The sequence below is a fragment of the Benincasa hispida genome, chromosome 12 (assembly GCF_009727055.1).
Source record: "Benincasa hispida cultivar B227 chromosome 12, ASM972705v1, whole genome shotgun sequence".
In the NCBI taxonomy this organism is placed as follows: domain Eukaryota; kingdom Viridiplantae; phylum Streptophyta; class Magnoliopsida; order Cucurbitales; family Cucurbitaceae; genus Benincasa; species Benincasa hispida.
Window position 1 is genome coordinate 56,440,213 of NC_052360.1, and position 6,507 is coordinate 56,446,719.

A 6,507-nucleotide genomic window follows, 5' to 3' on the forward strand; every position below is an offset into this window, starting at 1 on the left:
ACATCAAGGACTAAATTGTAACAATTTTGAAAGTATAAGGATTATATTGTTATATACTAAAGTTCAGTGACTAAATTGTTACAAAATTAAAAGTACATAGACTAAATCGTTACAAACCACAGTATAGGGATTAAATTGTTAAAAAGTTTGGGGACCAAAAATATTTTTTAACCTTTAAATTAAATAATGAGCATACAAGGCTTGTGCGATTCAAGTAAGGGTGTTGAAACTTTCACATAAATTTGTATTATTATGTTTGGTTTTGAATGGATTTTAGAATAACCAAATTATTAGGATTTTGTTTGATAACTATTTTGTTTTGGTTTTTATTCTAAAATTAAGTCTATTTTCTCATAATTTCTTACAATAATTTGCATCTTTATGGAGTAAATGGTTGAATTATTAGGCAAATTCCAAAAACAAAAATAAAGTTTTTTTAAAAGCTACTTTTTTTTTAGTTTTCAAATTTTAATTTAGTTTTTTAAACCGTTGTGAAAAGTAGATGACAAATGAAGAAATATGAAGGTAAAAATAGTGTCTATAGACTTAATTTTCAAAAAAAAAAAAAAAAAAAAAAAAAAAAAAAAACCAAATTGTTACCCAAATGAGCCTAAAAATATAATTTTTTTATATTATGAAAAAATTGATAAATGCATATAAGTTTAGGCAAATTTTACTGTTATAACAAATGAACAAATTAGGGAGTGATACCGTCAATCACCCCACTAAATGTTCGTCTCTAACACATCATTAAAAAAACCTAATTCTAAATGATTTAAAAATTTTCTATGGGACAAATTTTGTGGGAGTGATTCCGTCCATCATCCTACTAAAGGCTCGTCTCTAGCACATCGTTAAAAAACTAATTCTAAATTATTTTAAAAAAATTTCAAGTAAATTTCAACATTTGTCCAACATCAAATTTTGGAAGAAAAGTGTTTTTGACAATAACAAAAATATTTATAGCCATGTGAAAATCACTTCCAAATATACATGGTACAAATGTTAGGAAATATATTTCCATATTTGCTTTGTATATATTAGAAAATATATTTCTATATTTGATTTATATATTTTGGTTTTTACCAAAGTTTAGGTCCTACGTAGGGTTGTTTTCAAATATAGAAAATGAATCAAAACATTTACATAAATAACAAAATTTAACTGTCTATGATATTTTACTATTATTTATAAATTTTTTCAAGTAAATTTATCATTTAAAATAATATCTCCGGTATATATACACTCCTCTCATTTTAAATGAAAATTTTTCCTCACAATAAATTATATATATGATGTCCAATTCCATGACGCAACGAAACTCGGCCAACTGCTTAACGTATTGGGCTAAACCTCCGAGGTTGTTGACGAAAATAGCCCATGCAAAATCCATTCATCTCCATGTCCAATCCACTCAAAATCATATGTTTCGTGTTTTATTTTGGAGGAAAAAAAGAAAAAACAAACAAACAGACGGACAACAAAACCTCTGCTCCCCAAATTTTATGGTTTTTTTCTAACTACAATAGAAATACGGGACTCGAGCCATAAACCTCGTAGTTTATAACACACTTAGATGCTAATTAAGTAATGCTCGATTTGACTATGATCTAATTTCAGGATCGATTTGAAATGACTTGGAAAGAAAATTCATTTTCATTTAAACACTTTCGATAAAAACTCTTTATAAAAGGCACATCTTGTTTGATTTTTTTTTTCAAAAATGTTTTTATATTTGATTAGTTATATAATAAAATTGTATTTATTAATGTCAAAATACTATAAAAGAATTTTTTTTAGTGGTAGTCAGATTTGGCTCGCAGTGGTCAAGGGAAGTGGTGACCGCGTCAGTCACCGAAAATGTTGTCCAGAGATTGGGTCAGCAATGATTGTCAAAAGTGTGGCCAAAGGTGGTCAGGGACGGTCGGCGGGAGGACGTGGTCGGAGATTGGCGGTAGTGGTAGCCGAAAGTGGTGGGCGGAGGTGGTGGCAGAAGTTGGCTAGCGTTGGTCGTGGAGGTTGTGGTCGGAGTTCCTCAAATTGGGGAGAGACTAACCATGTACTCAAACTTCATTTTCTAAAGGTTGGTTTCACATATTTATCTTAAACCAACTTATTTTATAAATTCATTTTTCAAAATCCATGTTGAGTGATTATTAAACACTTAATTTTTTTCAAAATGACTTGTTTTTTAAATTAATCACTTGAAAATGTATTTGAAGTACACTCTTATTTGATTTCTAAGTTTCAGAAAATATATATCTTTTTTAATTTTTTGATTGTGAATTTTGTTGATGCTAAATCCAAAAAAGAAAAATGCATCAAACTTTCACGGGATACCAGTCGTGAATTTGTTTAAAGAAGAAATAATATACCTTGAAAGAGAAACATACACATCGATGCACTAGTTGTCACACACACTCCTAATGTATAAGTTAGAGAATGAAAGAATGTGAAAACTAAGGAGTTTGAGAGTAAACCAACTCACATTGAGCCAACAAGACACCTCAACCTCCGTCAATGAGGAGTTGGGCCCAAAGATCTAACTCCCCTCCCTTGGTCCATTGTGATGTTGTCTTGGTTCTGATCCAGTTTTTTTTCCTAATCAATCATATTTATCCTTTTCGTCAAAAATCACCCATAACAAGTTTAGTTTTCATTCGGTCCTTGAATTTCAATATGTAACACTTTTATATCCTCGAGTTTTTTTCACTAATGCTCAATTTTGATATTTGATAATAACTTTCAGTTAGCTAATTTAAAATACGAAATTTGTAGTTAATTTGAATAGTGGTGTACAATTAGTGTGAATGGATTTAATTCTTTTAAACTAATTAGTGGACATTGATACTAAAGATCGAAGTGAACAAATAATAAAAAGTCAATGGTAGAAGAGTAAATATTGAAAGTTAAAGAACAAACAAAAACAATACTCAATATTTAAGAATAAAACTATTGTACTTTGAACGCTAGCGACCAAATAAAAACAAGGCTAATAAATCCAGTGATAAAAGTGTAATTTTTTTCCCTTCATCTAATCTATAGAATTGTAAAATTTTGAAGTTAGATTTTATGCGACTGGTAATAAAAAAATGGTCAAAGAATATTATTTAAAAAGCATATAAACACAATCCTAAGAAAAATGACGGAAAAAAAAACGAACGAATCAGTAGTAGGATGATCATCAACTTATTTTTGTAACACTCTAGTCTACTTTTCATTGAGGCCATATTTATTTTATAGTAAATATAATCCATCAAAAGTAATTTAAAAAGTAGGTCCCGATTTGATTCCATTTGTTGTTGTTTACTAGTGTTTTGTAATCATATTGAAATGTGAGTCCCAATGTAAAATTTGTAATCAACAAATATAATTTTATTGTGGAGAGGAGGGTTATCGATCCAATTACATTTGATAATTACATGGGATCCACACCCTCTATTTTCATCATTTGCCATTTTTATTACGTTTTCCAATGGAAGTAAATGACATCGATGGATTTTTCTTTATTACAATTACATTAGTGTATAGTAAATACAATCAAAATAACCTCATTCCCTGCGATTGAAGATCACTATAATTGATACATGAATGCAAATCTATTACGATTACGGCAATTATCATTGCGGATTAGTAAATGTGGCAAGTTTCATAAGTTTGTGCTATTATCAAAAATAAAATAAATTAAACCAATAACAAGCTAGATACAAAGGTCATTTGATAAACCAAAAGACACCATGTTCGGGAACTAATCACTCCAAAAATAATTCCTCAAGCTCCTCACTAGAGAAAAATGAACTACAAAAGAAGTTGCAAGGAAGCCAGACCTCCGAAGACACAAGGGCATGGGCAATCCTTGCAAGCCCTATTACAAAAGGAAGACTCGGGACATGTACCCAAGGAACGAGGAGAATAATATCCCCAATAACATTTAACGTCTCAAATAAGTCCACATAATTCTTGTTAAGGATTTTTGTGGCCCAAATAACTATAACTTGTTTGTTTTGCAGGCCCAAACTTTCAACATAAACAGGCTACTTCACTTCAAGACTCAGCCCAAACCACTGAAAACCTTCAGCTCGATCCAAATCTGATGAGTTAGTGGGATTAGGAAAGATTTTCCTTCAGCCTGATAATGATCCTTCTCTGCCACGTATCAGTTGGATCAGAGCATTCAATTCAGATTGTCAATCACTCTGAATGTACTATCTGAGAGGAGTCTGAAGGCTACATGAGAGAGAAAATTATTTCTCTCTGTGTTCAACTTTGTTCTTGAGGGTTTCAAAAGGGAAGACGATATTCTCGAGCTTTAAATCTTCAATCATTTACCTGCATGTGAGCAAAATCGTGTAAACAAATGTAAAGAGGAACAAGAAGATAGTTGAAAAAAAAATAACACAAGAAGTTTATGTGGGTCGGCCAAGGACCTACGTCCACTGTGCAAAAGGGATGGAATCTTTTATTACGTTGTCTTTGAATTTTCTTTTGCATAATGAATACAATCCCTCATACTCTCCGATTATTCCCCTTTTTATACAGGTTTTTATTTGAAAATGAAGAAGCTCATAGTGAGCTAATGATTACAACAAACAAAATAGAAAGAAGAGTCAGAGATAAGTTGTCTACTACTCTTTTTATCTTAGTTCTTTCTGTCACAATTTTGATAATCTCCAAATAATCCACTTCGATCTCTAAAGGGTGTAATAATTCTTCAAATCCATCTTCGAGGCATTTAAGTCCTAAAGAATCGTAAAACCTTCAAGATCTTTGATCAGGCAATTTTGGTGAACGACCTTGAAACTTGCCCCAACTAGAGATCCTGTGAGTCACGAATAAACCAACCGACCCCTCATTTACCCTTCGAATCGCTTCAAGATGCATCACAGTTGTTTGCTTTTGAATTTTGAATTTAGTTTCTATTTGATTTATAAGTTTCTTTGAATTTTGAGTTTTATTTCCATTTTGAATTTTAAAAGTTGGGGATAACATTTTGAAATTGGGATTTAAAATATTTATATCCAATTCATAATAAATATTATTTAATAACTATCGAATTTAGAAAATAAAGTCTTTTTAAAAATAAAAAATATTTAAAAATATTTACACTTGATAGCAAAAATTCTAAAAATAAAAGTACTTTTGAAACTTTTACTTTAGAGTCTAAATATTTTTTTAGATTTTTTTATTGATAAGAATTTTCCTTAGAAAAATTTCTGAAAATTTACTCAAGTCTTATCATGCACATTGATACTTTTTTTATATATATAATTCATTTTATCTTTTTTAGTGCATACACCGATCATTTGAGATATAATTTTCTTTAGGAGAGGCACGTGTCGTGATCACATTGTCCTCGTCAGATCTAATGGGCACCAATCATTGAATCGGAGCCATCCATTTTACCAGCTAAGGATTTCATTTTCGTCACGTAAGGCGTAACACGTGACCGACAAATTCCACGACCGCCCCCAATGTTTTACCGAAAGTTTTTTGGTCCAAAACGATCCGTTTTCAGTTAAGTCGTCACCTACTTAATGTAAATTTAATTAATTAAATATTGACAGCTGGTATTTTAAATATTCGATAACTTTTTTTTAAAAAAATAATAATAATTTTTTTTTACTACCATTTTCATCTTCCTTAATTAAAACACTTGATTTCTTAGTCAGATTTAAAAATAAATAACAACTTTTATTTTATTTTTTATTTTTTCCTATATTTAGCTTGATTTTTTAAAATATTGATATAAAATAGATAATATAACAAAAAAAAAATTTAGAGGTTGAACCGGTATTTATAGACTTGACTATTTTTAATTTTTGAAAAATAAGTCTATAAACAACTTTTTTAAAAAAATATTTTTAAAAGCTTGTTATTGTTTTTAGAATTTGATTAAGAATTCAATTTTTTTACTTAAAAAAGTTGAAAATCAGTAAAAAAAAAATTAGAAAAAAATAATCTTAATTTTTAAAAACACAAAAAATAAAACATTAGTTATCAAATGGGACTTTAACTTTTTGTTTTCGGTTTATAAAAGTGAAGCTCATAAATATTGCTTTAATTTATTGGTTGATATGTTTTGTTGTCTAGATTTTAGAAGTGTTTTCAAAATCAAAACCACATTATAAAAACTAGAAAAAAAAAAGTAGTTTTTTTTTTAAAAAAATTAAATGGTCAATACTCAAATGTTTGTATAGGAACTATTAAAATTAGAAGTAAAAGTATGAGAAAATAAACATAATTTTTTTTAATAAAAAAATAAAATGATTACTAATCGGTTTAAAATATAATACTTTATTTTTATAACCTTTAAACTTATTATATTTTAAAGAGGATCAATTTAAAAATAATTTTAGTTATTTATTTATTTCCAAAATTTGACTCATACCTGGAAACAACTAGTTCGAAAAATGTTGAGTTGACATTATCATGCATATAAAAACAAATAAATTCAAACTTATGAATTTTGTGTCACATGGTCAAAGTAATTCATTTGATTGTTATAAT